Source organism: Arachis hypogaea, chromosome 2, assembly GCF_003086295.3.
Source record: "Arachis hypogaea cultivar Tifrunner chromosome 2, arahy.Tifrunner.gnm2.J5K5, whole genome shotgun sequence".
NCBI classification, from domain to species: Eukaryota; Viridiplantae; Streptophyta; class Magnoliopsida; order Fabales; family Fabaceae; genus Arachis; species Arachis hypogaea.
In genome coordinates this window covers 50,781,669-50,798,775 of record NC_092037.1, presented here as the reverse complement: position 1 = coordinate 50,798,775, position 17,107 = coordinate 50,781,669, and the positions used below count along the sequence as shown (strand labels likewise).

General features: G+C 39.9%; 1 non-coding gene across 1 annotated transcript; it reads left to right on the top strand.

Annotated features, from left to right (window-relative positions):
- Nucleotides 1-1,293: 1,293 nt before the first annotated feature.
- Nucleotides 1,294-1,401, top strand: LOC112766125 (small nucleolar RNA R71). Its single transcript, XR_003184138.1, has one exon. It is a non-coding gene; the product is annotated as a small nucleolar RNA R71 (small nucleolar RNA).
- The last annotated feature ends 15,706 nt before the right edge of the window (nt 1,402-17,107 follow it).

Here is a 17,107-nt window from a genome sequence, read left to right as displayed (position 1 = left end):
GCCATGGGCTTGTTTTCTTGAGTTGTCTGCCATCTCTAGTGAGATTTTTGCAGCTTGTACCTCAGAGATCCCTAACTTCTCCATTACAGAGAGAGGCATGAGGTTTACACTTGACCCTAAGTCACACAAGGCCTTCTTGAAGGTTATGGTGCCTATGGTACAAGGTATTGAAAACTTCCCAGGATCCTGTCTCTTTTGAGGCAGTTTCTGTCTAGACAAGTCATCCAGTTCTTTGGTGAGCAAAGGGGTTCATCCTCCCAAGTCTCATTTCCAAATAACTTGTCATTTAGCTTCATGATTGCTCCAAGGTATTTAGCCACTTGCTCTTCAGTGACATACTCATCCTCTTCAGAGGAAGAATACTCATCAGAGCTCATGAATGGCAGAAGTAAGTCCAATGGAATCTCTATGGTCTCATTTTGAGCCTCAGATTCCCATGGTTCCTCATTGGGGAACTCATTGGAGGCCAGTGGACGCCCAGTAAGGCTTTCCTCAGTGGCGTTCACTGCCTCTCTTTCCTCCCAAAATTCGGCCATGTTGATGACCTTGCACTATCCTTTTGGATTTTCTTCAGTATTGCTAGGAAGAGTACTAGGAGGGAGTTCAGTAATTTTCCTGCTCAGCTGACCCACTTGTGCCTCCAAATTTCTAATGGAGGACCTTGTTTCAGTCATGAACTTTGAGTGGTTTTGATCAGATCAGAGACCATGGTTGCTAAGTCAGAGGTATTCTGCTTAGAACTCTATGTCTGTTGCTGAGAAGATGATGGAAAAGGCTTGCTATTGCTAAACCTGTTTCTTCCACCATTATTATTGTTGAAACCTTGTTGGGGTCTCTGTTGATCCTTCCATGAAAAATTTGGATGATTTCTCCATGAAGGATTATAGGTGTTTCCATAGGGTTCTCCCATGTAATTCACCTCTTCCATTGAAGGGTTCTCAGGATCATAGGCTTCTTCCTCAGATGAAGCTTCTTTAGTACTGCTTGGTGCATTTTGCATTCCAGACAGACTTTGAGAAATCATATTGACTTGTTGAGTCAATATTTTGTTCTGAGCCAATATGGCATTCAGAGTGTCAATCTCAAGAACTCCTTTCTTCTGACTAGTCCATTGTTCACAGGATTTCTTTCAGAAGTGTACATGAATTGGTTATTTGCAACCATTTCAATCAGCTCTTGAGCTTCTGTAGGCATCTTCTTCAGATGAAGAGATCCTCCAGCAGAGCTATCCAAAGACATCTTGGATAGTTCAGAGAGACCATCATAGAAAATACCTATGATGCTCCATTCAGAAAGCATATCAAAAGGACACTTTCTGATTAATTGTTTGTATCTTTCCCAAGCTTCATAGAGGGATTCTCCTTCCTTCTGTCTGAAGGTTTGGACTTCCACTCTAAGCTTACTCAATTTTTGAGGTGAAAAGAATTTTGCCAAGAAGGCATTGACTAGCTTTTCCCAAGAGTCCAGGCTTTCTTTAGGTTGAGAGTCCAACCATGTCCTAGCTCTGTCTCTTACAGCAAAAGGGAATAGCATAAGTCTGTAGACCTCAGGGTCAACCCCATTAGTCTTGACAGTGTCACAGATTTGCAAGAATTCAGCTAAGAACTGATGAGGATCTTCCAATGGAAGTCCATGGAACTTGCAATTCTGTTGCATTAGAGAAACTAATTGAGGCTTAAGCTCAAAGTTGTTTGCTCCAATGGCAGGGATAGAGATGCTTCTCCCATAGAAATCGGGAGTAGGTGCAGTGAAGTCACCTAGCACCTTCCTTGCATTGTTGGCATTGTTGTTGTTTTCGGCTGCCATAGGTTCTTCTTCTTTGAAGAATTCGGTCAGGTCCTCTAAAGAGAGTTGTGCTTTGGCTTCTCTTAGCTTTCTCTTCAAGGTCCTTTCAGGTTCAGGATCAGCCTCAACAAGAATGTTTTTGTCTTTGCTCCTGCTCATAAGAAAGAGAAGGGAACAAGAAAATGTGGAATCCTCTATGTCACAGTATAGAGATTCCTTTAGGTGTCAGAGGAAAAGAAAATTAGAAGACAGAAGTAGAAAATTCGAACTTGTCAAAGGAGATGGAGTTCGAATTTTGCATTAAGGGATAGTGTTAGTCCATAAATAGAAGGATGTGAGAAGGAGGGAAGTAATTTTCGAAAATTAAGTAAAAGATTTTGAAAACATTTTTGAAACACTACTTGATTTTCGAAAATGAAAGTGGGAAAGAGATCAAGTGATTTTTGAAAAAGATTTTGAAATTAGAAATCAAAAAGATTTGATTGAAAACTATTTTGAAAAAGATGTGGTTAAGAAGATATGATTGGTTTTAAAAAGATGTGATTGAGAAGATATGATTTGAAAAACATTTAAAAAGATTTGATTTTGAAAATTAAAGACTTGACTAACAAGAAAAGATATGATTCAAACATTAAACCTTTCTCAACAGAAAAGGCAACATACTTGAAATGTTGAATCAAATCATTAATTGATAGTAAGTATCTTTGAAAATGGAAAGAAATTGATTTTGAAAAAGATTTGATTGAAAAATTGAATAAAAAAAAGATTTGATTTTGAAAAACTTTGAAAACTTGAAAAAAAAAATCTGATTTGAAAACAAAATCTTCCCCCTTGTGCCATCCTGGCATTAAACGCCCAGAATGGTGCACATTCTGGCGTTTAACGCCCAAAACACTACCTTTTTGGGCGTTAAACGCCCAACTAGGTACCCTGGCTGGCGTTTAAACGCCAGTCTGTCCTTCTTCACTGGGCATTTTGAATGCCCAGCTTTTTCTGTATAATTCCTCTGCAGTATGTTCTGAATCTTCAATTCTCTGTATTATTGACTTGAAAAGACACAAATTAAAAATATTTTTGGATTTTTAATAATAAGGAATAATCAAAATGCAACTAGAATCAAATAACAATGCATGCAAGACACCAAACTTAGCAGTTTGTATACTACTGACACTAATGAGAATGCATATGAGACACATAAACACTCAAGTCAAGAGAATTCAAAGATCAAAGTAAGAAATCATCAAGAATTACTTGAAGATCCTTAAGACACATGAATGAATGTATGCAATTGACACCAAACTTAAAATGAGACACTAGACTCAAACAAGAAATATTTTTGGTTTTTATGATTTTTTGAATTTTTTTTTGTGCTTTTTCGAAAATTAAGTGGAGAAACATATCAAAATTCTTAATGAGAATTCCAGGAATCAGTGCAATGCTAGTCTAAGACTCCGGTCCAGGAATTAGACATGGCTTCACAGCCAGCCAAGCTTTCAAAGAAAGCTTCGGTCCAAAACACTAGACATGGCCAATGGCCAGCCAAGCCTTAGCAGATCACTGCTCCAAAAGCAAGATTGATAAAAATCAACAAGCTCTTGTGATGATAAGTTGAAACCTCGGTCCAATGAAATTAGACATGGCTTCACAGCCAGCCAGATTTCAACAGATCATCATGAAACTCTAGAATTCTTCTTCAAGAATTTCGAAAAAAAATAAATACCTAATCTAAGCAACAAGATGAACCGTCAGTTGTCCAAACTGAACAATCCCCGGCAACGGCGCCAAAAACTTGGTAGCGCAAAATTGTGAACAATACTTTTCACAACTCTCATAATCCCCGGTAAAGAACCCCAAAAACTTGGTGTTCAATACCATGGCATTAACACAACTTCGCACAACTAACCAGCAAGTGCACTGTGTCATCCAAGTAATAAACCTTACGCGAGTAAGGGTCGATCCCACGGAGATTGTTAGTATGAAGCAAGCTATGGTCATCTTGTAAATCTTAGTCAGGCAAACTCAAATGGATATAATGATAGACGCATAAAACACAAAGATAAAGATAGAGGTACTTATGTAAATCATTGGTAGGAACTTCAGATAAGCGCATGAAGATGCCTTCCCTTCCGTCTCTCTGCTTTCCTACTGTCTTCATCCAATCCTTCTTACTCCTTTCCATGGCAAGCTTATGCAAGGGTTTCACCGTTGTCAGTGGCTACCTCCCATCCTCTTTTAATGAAAATGTTCCTATGCTCTGTCACAGCATGGCTAATCATCTGTCGGTTCTCGGTCAGGCCGGAATAGAATCCAGTGATTCTTTTGCGTCTGTCACTAACGCCCCGCCTGCTAGGAGTTTGAAGCACGTCACAGTCATTCAATCATTGAATCCTACTCAGAATACCACAGACAAGGTTAGACCTTCCGGATTCTCTTGAATGCCGCCATCAGTTCTAGCCTATACCACGAAGACTCTGATCTCACGGAATGGTTGGCTCGGTTGTCAGGCGAGCACTCGGTTGTCAGGCGATCAACCATGCATCGTGCAATCAGGAATCCAAGAGATATTCACCCAATCGAAGGTAGAACGGAGGTGGTTGTCAGTCACACGTTCATAGGTGAGAATGATGATGAGTGTCACGGATCATCACATTCATCAAGTTGAAGAACAAGTGATATCTTAGAACAAGAACAAGCGGAATTGAATGGAAGAACAATAGTAATTGCATTAATACTCGAGGTACAGCAGAGCTCCACACCTTAATCTATGGTGTGTAGAAACTCCACCGTTGAAAATACATAAGAACAAGGTCTAGGCATGGCCGTGAGGCCAGCCTCCCAATGATCTAAGAACTAGGTGTCCAAAGATGAAAATACAATAGTAAAAGGTCCTACTTATAGAGAACTAGTAGCCTAGGGTTTACAGAAATGAGTAAATGACATAAAAATCCACTTCCGGGCCCACTTGGTGTGTGCTTGGGCTGAGCAATGAAGCATTTTCGTGCAGAGACTTCTCTTGGAGTTAAACGCCAGCTTTTATGCCAGTTTGGGCGTTTAACTCCCATTTTGGTGCCAGTTCCGGCGTTTAACGCTGGAAATCTTGAGGGTGACTTTGAACGCCGGTTTGGACCATCAAATCTTGGGCAAAGTATGGACTATCATATATTGCTGGAAAGCCCAGGATGTCTACTTTCCAACGCCGTTGAGAGCGCGCCAATTGGGCTTCTGTAGCTCCAGAAAATCCGCTTCGAGTGCAGGGAGGTCAGAATCCAACAGCATCTGCAGTCCTTTTTAGTCTCTGAATCAGATTTTTGCTCAGGTCCCTCAATTTCAACCAGAAAATACCTGAAATCACAGAAAAACACACAAACTCATAGTAAAGTCCAGAAAAGTGAATTTTAACTAAAAACTAATAAAAATATACTAAAAACTAACTAGATAATACCAAAAACATACTAAAAACAATGCCAAAAAGCGTACAAATTATCCGCTCATCAAGCCACTTGGGTAAAGTGGGTTAAAATGATGAGATAGTGATTTTGATAAATTGTGGTAAAGTGTCAATGTGTGAGTTGAGGAGGCTTGATGTTGAAATTGATATATTTTGATTAATTTCAAAGAAGAGGGATGAAAATGGCATGTTTTGATTGATTTTGAAAAGAGTTGGAAATGGCTTGTTTGAAAATGGCACTTTGTGGTTTTTATGAAAAATATGGTTTTTGGGCATATTTTGATGGGACATAACTTGGACTACGGATCTCTGTTTTGTGCCAAATCTAATCAGAAATGAAATTGAATCCGGGATGTCCATGCCGTTCGAAGAACGGGTGAAAAATGATTTAAAATGAGAACGTTATGTCCGTTGGAAGATTGGGGTTTAAACTTGTGAATTCTGCAGCTTTTAACTTAGAAAATTTTTAGCAGAATGACCCCTTGCGCGTAGGCGCACTTGGCGCGTACGCGCCGTTCTTCCAGAAAATGCCATCCACGCGTGCGCGTGATGTGCGCGGGGGCGCCGATTGTGCTGCACCCAATGCCCAGCCATTTTCCAGAGAGTTATGCCAGAACTATGCCAGTTTTGTGCCTGGGGCACGAGAGTACCCACGCGTACGCGTAGTTGACGCGTGCGCGTCGTTTGGCTAGTTTTCAATCCACGCGTTAGCGTGCATGACGCTTACGCGTCGATGAGTTTTCGAGGCCATCCACGCGTGCGCGTGGAGTGCGCGTACGCATGGACCTGTTTTCATACCAAAGTTGATTTTTGAGTTTTAAAAGCCAAATTTCATACTTCTAAGCCTCCGATCTCACCATTTATGTCTTAAATCATTATGACATGCCTAGCTATTAAAAAGGGGCTAGTGAATGAGGTAACTTGCGAGTGAAGCAAGGGAAAAATGAATGATCATGAGGATCAAAGATGATTATGTGAGATGCAGAGGATGGTGGTGGAAGTGCTTGTTATGCCATGGGCCGAAAGGCTGTAATTGTTAATGAAGCGGATGGTTATGGATTTAACCGTGAGCCGGGTGGCTGGTTATGGATTTAACCGTGAGCCGAAATGGCTGTGTATGATATGAATGTTGGCTGGTTCTGGACTGAACCGTGAGCCGGATGGCTGATATGGATGTTGATCCATGGATGAGAATTCATGCATGTTTATGCTGAATTATTGATAATTGTGATTTGCACTTCCACTATCTGAGATACGAGTTTCCCTGGGTAGTAGCAGTGGCTAGCCACCACGTGCTCCAGGTTGAGACTTGATACTCTGTTGACCCTATGTCGTAAGTGTGGCCGGGCACTGTCAAAGACCCGGATGAGCTCGCCCCCGTAAATATTCACCAGTGAGGGTGATGGATATAGATCATGATTATGATCAAGTTTATAACGAGTATAACTCGAGTTGGAGATGCGTGACAGAGGGACAGTTTAATGGTTAGCGACCAGGACTTGTCGGGTTGGCTCTATAACCGACAAGATGATATCATCAGCCACTAGGGACAGGCATTCATCATATGCATACTATATGAATTGTTTGAGATTGCCTATTTGACTGCATATTACTTGCTAATTGTCTAAATGCCTTATTTGTTCCTAATTGTATATTTCTTGCTTGATATAACTGTGTTTGCTACATTATACTCCTGCTGGTGGTTGGAAGGTTTGAAGGAATTGGAATGGGAAGTATTAGTTAGACTGAAGAATCTTTAGTCAGATGCCATTTATGGTTTATCTTGTTTATAAGCTTTGATATTATCTGGAGGAAGTTCTAGGATTGCCTTCGGCTTTCCTCTATTATTATGTATTATATATGTGGAAGCTGTTACCATGCTGGGGACCTCTGGTTCTCACCCATGCGGATTTTGTGGTTTTCAGATGCAGGACGTGAGGTTTCCCGCTGAGGCATGCTGGAGACTTCTAGATTTGCGAAGATCCTTTGTTCTCGGGGCTATGTTTTGGTTTATATGTTTTGCTTAGATACTTTTATCTCCATTAAATAATACAAACTGTGATGACTCCTCTTATGGGAGATTTTGGAGAATAGGTTTTATGTATTTGTGTCCCTTTGGGTTTCCTTTGGGGTTTTCCTTATTTTTATCATATGTATATATTGCTATGCTCGGACCGGTTATCTTCGCAGCCGGATCTTGAGTCTTGATATTCCTGTTTTTGACACTCCTTTGTATATATATATAATCACGCGTTGGTTATCCTTGTTCGTTACGTTATCGATCGGAGTGTTGCGCTTTCGAGTTGCGATTTTTGTTTACCCCTTTTTCTACAAAGGCTCCTAGTTATAATCAATCATTCATACTACTATACGTACTAAATTTTTATTTTAGAGGTCGTAATACCTTGCCATCTCTGAATTATGACTTACGCATAAGACTCTGTATGGTAGGGTGTTAAACCTTTGAAAGGTTGCAGGTGCATTGCACAGACCAAATGGCATCCTTCTGTATGCAAATACTCCGGATGGACATGTGAATGTTGTTTTCTCTTGATCCTGGGGATCTACTGCAATTTGATTATAACCTAAATATCCAACCAGGAAGCAGTAGTATTCATGACCTGCTAGTCTTTCTAGCATTTGGTCTATGAATGGTAAAGGAAAATGATCCTTTCTGGTAGCTGTATTGAGCCTTCTGTAATCAATACACATACGCCACCCTGTAACTGTTCTTGTAGGAACCAGTTCATTTTTTCATTATGAACCACTGTCATGCCACCCTTCTTAGGGACGACTTGGACAGGGCTTACCCAGGGGCTATCAGAAATAGGATAAATAATCCCAACCTCTAGTAATTTAGTGACCTCCTTCTGCACCACCTCCTTCATTGCTGGATTCAGCCGCCTCTGTGGTTGAACCACAGGCTTAGCATCACCCTCCAATAGGATCTTGTGCATGCATCTAGCTAGGCTAATGCCCTTAAGATCACTGATGGACCACCCAAGAGCTGTCTTGTGTGTCCTTAGCACTTGAATTAGTGCTTCCTCTTCCTGTGGCTCTAAGGTAGAGCTTATGATTACAGAAAAGGTATCACCTTCTCCCAGAAATGCATATTTTAGGGATGGTGCTAATGGTTTGAGCTCGGGTTTGGGAGGTTTCTCCTCTTCCTGAGGGATTTTCAGAGGTTCTATTATTCTCTCTGGTTCCTTCAGATCAGGCTGAGCATCTTTAAAGATATCCTCTAGCTCTGATTCGAGACTCTCAGTCATATTGACCTCTTTTACCAGAGAGTCAATAATATCAATGCTCATGTAGTCGTTTGGGGTGTCTGGATGCTGCATAGCTTTGACAACATTCAAATTAAACTCGTTCTCATTGACTATCAGGGTTACTTCCCCTTTTTGGACGTCAATGAGGGTTCGTCCAGTTGCTAGGAAAGGTCTTCCTAGAATGAGAGTTGCACTCTTATGCTCCTCCATTTACAGCACCACAAAGTCAGTGGGAAAGGCAAATGGCCCAACCTTGACAATCATGTCTTCAATCATGCCTGATGGGTATTTAATGGAGCCATCAGCAAGTTGGAGACATATCCGGGTTGGTTTGACTTCTTCAATCAAACCAAGCTTTCTGATAGTAGATGCAGGTATTAGGTTGATACTTGCTCCAAGATCACATAGAGCTTGCTTGGTACAAGTACCTTCTAATGTGCATGGTATCATAAAGCTTCCGAGATCTTTAAGCTTTTCTGGTAAGCTTTTCAGAATGACTGCACTGCATTCTTCAGTGAGGTAAACTTTTTCAGTTTCTCTCCAATCCTTCTTATGACTTAAGATCTCTTTCATGAACTTAGCATAAGAGGGTATTTGCTCAAGTGCCACTGCAGACGAAATCTTTATTTCAAGAGTCCTGAGATAGTCTGCAAAGCGGGCAAATTGCTTATCCTGTTCCGCTTGGCGGAGTTTCTGAGGATAAGGCATTTTGGCTTTGTATTCGTCAACCTTAGTTGCTGCAGGTTTATTGTCTATAGATGTAGGTTGAGAAGCCTTTTTAAAGGGGTTGCTATCAGCACTTGTATGTGTCTGATCCCCCACTGGCGTTTGAATACCAGGGGTGGAAGCTGGAGTGGCGTTAGACGCCAACTCCTTACCTGTTTTTGGCATCTAAACGCCAGAACTGAACTTCCCTTGGGCGTTCAACACCAACTTCTTGCCTGTTTCTGGCATTTGAACGCCTGAACTGAGCATGGGTTGGGCGTTTAACACCACCTCTCCACCCTTTTCTAGTGTTTGAGCACCAGAATTATTCCTCTCTGGGCTTTTAATGTCCTCAGAGGGATTTTGGGTAGCATTTTGTTCATTTCTTGGCTTCCTGCTGCCTTGAAGTGAGGTATTTAATGTTTTTCCACTTCTTAATTGAACTGCTTGGCACTCTTCTGTTATTTGTTTTGATAACTGCTGTTCTGTTTGCTTCAGCTGCACTTCCATATTCATATTAGCCATTCTTGTGTCTTGTAGTATCTCCTTGAATTCGGCTAGCTATTTTGTTAGAAAATCTAATTGCTGATTGAATTCAGTAACTTGTTCTGCAGGACTGAGTTCAGCAGTTACTGTTTTAGCTTCTTCTTTCCTGGAAGGTTCACTGCCTAGGTACAAATGCTGATTTCTGGCAACTGTATCAATGCGCTATTGCGCTTCTTCAATTGTCTTTCTCATGTAGATAGATCCACCAGCTAAGTGGTCTAGAGAAATCTGAGCTTTCTCTGTAAGCCCATAATAGAAGATGTCTAACTGCACTGACAAACCCCAATTTGACGGTTTATCTTGTATTGATTTTAAGGGATTCTATGACCTTTTACCCACATTTATTCAATGAAATAGCATGGTTTTGTATATTCTCCTTTAATTGTGCTTAAGAGTGAAAACATGCTTTTTATGACTTAAAATAGCTAAATCTAATTCACCTTGATTCCATTAGATGCCTTGATATGTTTGTTAAGTGATTTAAGGCTTAGGAGGCAAAGATGGGATCAAGGGAATGAAGAAAGAAGCATGAAACGTTGGAGAACTCATGAAGAAATGAAAGAACCGGAAAGCTGTCAAGCCGACCTCTTCGCACTTAAACGACCATAACTTGAGCTATAGAGGTCCAAATGATGCGGTTCTAGTTGGGTTAGAAAGCTAACATCCGGGGCTTCAAAACGACATAAGATTTGCCATAGTTGCTACAAGTATGGTGGCGCGCCCGTGCATAGTACGCGCGCGCGCCGTTGCTGCCACCTAGTCCACTTGAAGCAAAACGTGGCCAGCGATTTTAGAAGCCTTGTGGGCCCAATCCAACTCAATTATGATGCTATTTAACCCAAGGAGTAAAGAGGGAAACACATGTTAGTTACCATTAGTTTAGTTTAGTAGTTAGAATTAGTTTCTAGAGAGAGAAGCTCTCACTTCTCTCTAGAATTAGGATTAGGATTAGGTTTAGTTCTTAGATCTAGGTTTAGATTCATCTTCTTCTACTTCTACCTTTCAATTCCTTGTTGTTACATTCTTCTTCCTCTATTCTTTTGTTGTAATTTCCTTTATGTTGTTCTTGTGTTTTGGTGTAGATCTACTTTTGTTCCTTCCTTTCTCTTTCAATTCAATTCAAGGTAAATCATAATAATTGTGTTCCTTTTAATTTGTTGTTATTAATTCCTTGCAATAATTGTTGTTAGGTTTTGTTCTTGTTGTTGATTTACTATTTTTTCCTTTTATGCCTTCCAAGTGTTTGATGAAATTCTTGGTTGGATTTTAGAGTAGAATTTTATACTCTTGGCTTGAAAAGGTAACTTAGGACCTCTTGAGTTACTAATGTCCAAGTGATTGATGATTGGGAGCCATTGACTCTAGTTCTCACTAATTGAATTAGTGGAGAGTTAGGACTTATGGACTAGGATTGATATAGCTCATTTGACTTTTCTTTACTATTAGTTAGAGGATGATTTAGTGAGATTAATCCTTGCCAATTCTCATATTGTGGTTAGTGATTAGGATAGAGATCCTTGACCACCAACCCTTGCCAAGATCTTTTTAGCCATTAGTTTACTTTTCGCCATTTATCTTTCATGTTTCATATCAAAACCCCAAAATAACTCACAACCAATAACAAGACACTTTATTGTAATTCCTAGGGAGAACGACCCGAGGTTTAAATACTTCGGTTTATAAATTTTAGGGGTTTGTTTTAGTGACAAACAACTTTTTGTATGAAAGGATTATTGTTTGGTTTAGAAACTATACTTTACAACGAGATTTCATTAGTGAAATTCTAAACCGTCAAAAATCCAATCGTCAAAATGGCGCCGTTGCCGGGGATTTGCAATGGTGTTATGTTATTGGTTATTGTACATATGTGAATAGTGTAAATAGCTTGTCTTTTGCTTGTTTACTAGATTTTGTTAGTTTTATTTTGTCTTTCCATAATGAATTCTCACTATGGCTATGAGTTTGGTCCTTATTGTGTTGTAGGAAATGTGAACTTTAATGGCAACATGTACCATGGATGGAACCATCAAAGATGGAAGGAGCCTCAAGGAATTGATCACTCCTATTGGCAACAACCTCCGGATACTTATAGGTATAATTTCCATCCTAATGCATGTCAATTTAATGGCTATGATGACTCTTCTTGTGACACTCAACAACCACCATCATATGCCTATGAATCTCATCCTCAACATGAACCTCAACCATACTCACAAGCCTTTCCACATCAAGCACCTTCCTATGATCCATATCCACCATATGACCAATCATTCATGCCATATTCTTATGACCATTATGAGCGAGAACCTTTAGACCCACCACAACCCTATCAAGATTACTACCATGAACCACCTCAACACTCACCACCTCCATACCCTTACCAAGAAGAACCACCTTCCTACTATGAACCCTCTCTCCAAAATAATGAACCTTCCTATTCACCCCAAGCCCCAATAGACGATCCTTTCACTTTGTTACTCCAAGGACAAGAAGCCATGAAGCGGGATACACTTGAGTTTGTGACCAATTTGACCAAGGTGGTGCATACTTTAACCCACCAATGTTTGAAGACTCAAGGTAGTTCCGTGACCACATGTGAAAAGTCAAAAGAAGAGCAAAGCATGAAGGAGAAATTGGAAAATTTGGTGGAAAAGAAGGGAGAATCAAGTTTTGTGTTGGAACAATTGGAGGAGCCTATGATCATTGAAGAAAAGGAAGAGGTGGTTGAAGATTTAGGAGATGTTGAAAGTCCATGGGAATGTAGCATCATGGAGAACTCTTCCAAGAAGCTTGATATTGATGTTGAGGAGGGTGCGCAACCTCCAAGGCATATCATCGTTGGAGACTTGGAAGAGGCTTATCAAGAGATGGATTCAATCATGAATGAATTTCTCTCTACAATGGAATCCTCTCCCATTGGACATGGAGTTGAAATTATAGAAGAGTGTGCACAACCTCCCATACCCTTGGTGAACTATGAAGAAGAGAGTGAATCAAAAGAGAGCTACCAAGAGGAAAACGTTGGCATGGTGTATATTGAAATTGAAGAATATGAAGAGGTTGATCAAGAGATGGATTCATTCATCAATGAATTCCTATCCAAAATTGAATCACCTTTCATTGGGCAAGATGAAGTTCTTGAAGACAACACCAAGCCAAGTGAAAAAGGGGAAAAGGTTGAAATTGATGAAGCTTGTGAAGAGGTGGAAACAACTAAAGAAGAGCACAAGGAAGTAGACCTTGCATTGTCTAAGTGTGGGGAGGTCTCCCTTCCCAAGTCACCATCCAAAACAACATTCAAGTGGATAAAATTCTTATCCCTAAGCTTTACTTTCTCACTTGAATATGGTTTAATTGAAAATGATGGTCAACTTAGAGCTCTTTGTGGAGTCAAAAGTATAAGAGAGTTGTGTAGTGGTTGGAAACATCATTCTAAGCTCATGACGGTTGTAAGCCCAAAATTCAAGAGCAATGGTTGGTGTGGAACCAAATTGCATGGGTCTAGGAAGTTGTTTGGAAGTCTCTTTGAGAATTCCAAGGCTATACCACCCGGATGGAATAATGACGATCAATCTAAGGACGGGTGTCAAAACAAAGTATGGGATCCCGGATCGCACAATGAAAATCAAATGTGGGAGCTCATGGTTTGTGGAGAACTCCATCAAAGCTTGAAGATATTGAAATTGAAGAATGGAGCTTATTGGAGATTCAAGCATTGGTGGAAGTTCCAAGATGAGTACAAGCACAAGCCACCTTGAAAAGAGCTCCCCATAAGTCCAACTTAAGGACTTAAACTAAAAGTGCTAGGTGGGAGACACCCCACCATGGTAAACTCTTTCCATACTCTTTTAGTTTTGTTAATAAGTGAATTGAGTTGCCATTGTAGGTAGATTCTCATTTTCATTTTTATCTTTTGTAAATATTGGTAGAATTAGTTTAATTTCTTGTTTTTATTGTTTTATTGAGTTCAGTTAGAAGTATAATATGATAAATAAGGTTTTAGGGTGTTTTGGTAGCTGTTTGGAGGATTAAAAGGCTTGGATTGGTGCAAGAACAAAAAAAAATTTGAAAAACTGAACACCATCCACGCGTGCGCGCACCTAACGCGTATGCGCACCTGAGCATTTTCGACCATCCACGCGGACGCACACTGTACGCGTACGCGTGGATGCAAAATTTCACCTCCAGCCAAAAACCCGAGAGTTAGGCCTACACTGTGCGAACATTGGGCCTAAGGCACAAGTCTATGCACGCGTGCGCGCACTTGGCGCGTACGCGCACATCATCTTAAATTCGCAATGCACGCGCACGCACACTGTGCGCGCGCGTCGATTGCACAATCTGCACCCCCGGTACCTTTACCCGAGAGTTGTGCCAGACTTGGGCCGACACTATGCCTCCGGCCTAACTCGATGCACGCGTGCGCGCACCTGGCGCGTACGCGTCCTTCGACCAATATACCCATCGACGCGTAAACGTGCATGACGCGCACGCGTCGGTAAAAAAAAAAGAGTTTTTTTTCTCCCATTCCATTTTCTTTTTCTTGTCACATTAGCATACTTCTACTCTTCCCATTTTCATTTAGTTTTTGTAGCATGTTTTCGTTTTTTTTAAGTCATTTCAATAATGGTGTTGAAGTCTTATATTCAATTATTGAGACTCTCTTGCTTTATCTTGGTGCTTTGTGACTGTTTAACATTAATTGAAATGTTTTGTTCCACACACAAGGTAGTGCTTTAGTCCTTCCTCACTCATTATCCTTTGTTTTTGTGCTTCTTCATCATTGAGTTAGGATGGGACCAAATGCCCTCATGCTTATCACTAATCTTGTTTGTGTCAATTCTTATTTGATCTTGATGCTCAATATGTTTTTCATGCTTTAACTTTACTCTTGCATCAAGTGTTAGTTGATATGCCGTGGCTTATATTGTTTTCCCTTTTACATGCTTTGCTACCATGTAGTAGAGAACCATACCTTTATTTGGCATTAGCCCCCGCCTATGTTCTAATTGCCTTGATATCTTTGTTATAGGTTTAATTTTCTTTCTTTCCTTTTGGGTTGGCCACCAATACGGAAGAAAAGGAAAGTTTCTAAATGGGGCAACAAACAAGTCATCCGCACAACCATTTGAGGAGCTCATCAATTGTAGCAACCCGTCCACCCTGCTCTTCTTTGCATGCACCGAGGACGGTGCAATCTTCAAGTGTGGGGAGGTCGTTCGACCGATCTCCATGGGTAACAATTTCCTTTTCAACACCAATTCTTAGTTTTCTTTGTTAGATTAGTTATTGCATTGCATGATAGGTTGCATGTTAGTTAGAATTTGTACATATTTTTACCACTTCTTTCTTATTAAGACTACTTGGTTAGGATGATAATTTCCTTTCCAAGAAACTATTTTAGGGCACCCTACCAATTTGAAAATTTTCTGTTGAGCTTGCTTGAAAGAATGTATTTTGGAACATGGTTTTTGAGCTAAGAACACACAAGCATGTGAGCTTTGAGCCTAATGGTGTGGTTACATCTTATAACCACTTATTTTCCTTCTTGTGTGTAATTGTTCTCTTTCTATGATTGTAATCTTTGATTTGTTTGAATCTATGTCCTATTATTCCTTGTATTCATGCATTTATATGATTGAGGCCATCATTTCATTAGCTCACTTACCCAAATGGCCTTACCTTTTATCTTCCTTTGTTAGCCAAATTTGAGCCTACGCTTAACCCACTTGTTCTTAATTTTAGCACATTACAAGCCTTAAAGCGAAAAACAATAAATGACCTTATTTGGATCTTTGATTAGCTTAGGCTAGTGTGTGTGAGTATCATTCAAGTGTGGGAACCTTGGGACATTGGGTGAATAAAAGGGTAGTTTTGTATTATTATTGGAAATATTGGGAATTGGGTACATATTTATGTATTGATCAAATGTAAAACCTTATGCATTGAGGTTCTTGTATATAGAAAAAAATGAGAAAAAAAACAAAAGAAAAAGAAAAGAAAAATAATATGGAAAAGGAAAGGAAAAAAATAGAAAAAGAAAGAAAAAGAAGAAAAAGAAAGAAATAAAAAGGGGGACAAAATACCCCAAAGTAAAGCTCAAATAAAAGTCAATGCATATGTGTTGTGAAATGAAAAGAAAATGCATGAGTATGTGAAAAAGTGAGGAATGGGTAGTTAGATTAGTACTTGATTGTATAGGTCATTATATAGGTTAGGTGGGAAAGTTTAAGTTAATCAAAGATTCAAATCCTAAGTCCACTAGCCATATATGATCCTACCTTGACCCTAGCCCCATTACAACCTAAAGAAAAGACCTCATGATACATGTATGCATGCATTGAATAATTGTTGATTGTTAGATGAAAAACAAATCTTGGAAAGCATGATTAGGGGAGAATTGAGTGAATCAACCCCAAACACCGAGCGACTAGAGTGCAAACACTTCCGGTGAGGGTTCGATGCTCAATTCCTTGATTCCCGGCTTTCATGAGCATTCTTCTTGCAAGTCTTCTTGAACTTCACTTTTATATTTATATTGGTAGGACTCATGAAACACTACATGATCTTAAGCCCTACTTGTGCATGTATGTCTTGGAGATTGATTTATTTTTAACCAAGTAAGTAGAATCATTTTTGAATTTAGTTGCATGCATATAGTTTCTTTGCTTTGAATAAGTGTCATATCCCTTATTTCATTCTTGGTTTAGCATGAGGACATGCTAAGGTCTAAGTGTGGGGAGGTTGACAAACCCCAGTTTGACGGTTTATCTTGTATTGATTTTAAGGGATTTTATGACCTTTTACCCACATTTATTCAATGAAATAGCATGGTTTTGTATATTCTCCTTTAATTGTGCTTAAGAGTGAAAACATGCTTTTTAGGACTTAAAATAGCTAAATCTAATTCACCTTGATTCCATTAGATGCCTTGATATGTTTGTTAAGTGATTTAAGGCTTAGGAGGCAAAGATGGGATCAAGGGAATGAAGAAAGAAGCATGAAAAGTTGGAGAACTCATGAAGAAATGAAAGAACCGGAAAGCTGTCAAGCCGACCTCTTCGCACTTAAACGACCATAACTTGAGCTACAGAGGTCCAAATGATGCGGTTCCAGTTGGGTTAGAAAGCTAACATCCGGGGGCTTCAAAAGGATATAAGATTTGCCATAGTTGCTACAAGTATGGTGGCGCGCACGCACATAGTACGCGCGCGCGCCGTTGCTGCCACCTAGTCCACTTGAAGCAAAACGTGGCCAGCGATTTTAGAAGCCTCGTGGGCCCAATCCAACTCATTTCTGATGCTATTTAACCCAAGGAGTGAAGAGCGAAACACATGTTAGTTACCATTAGTTT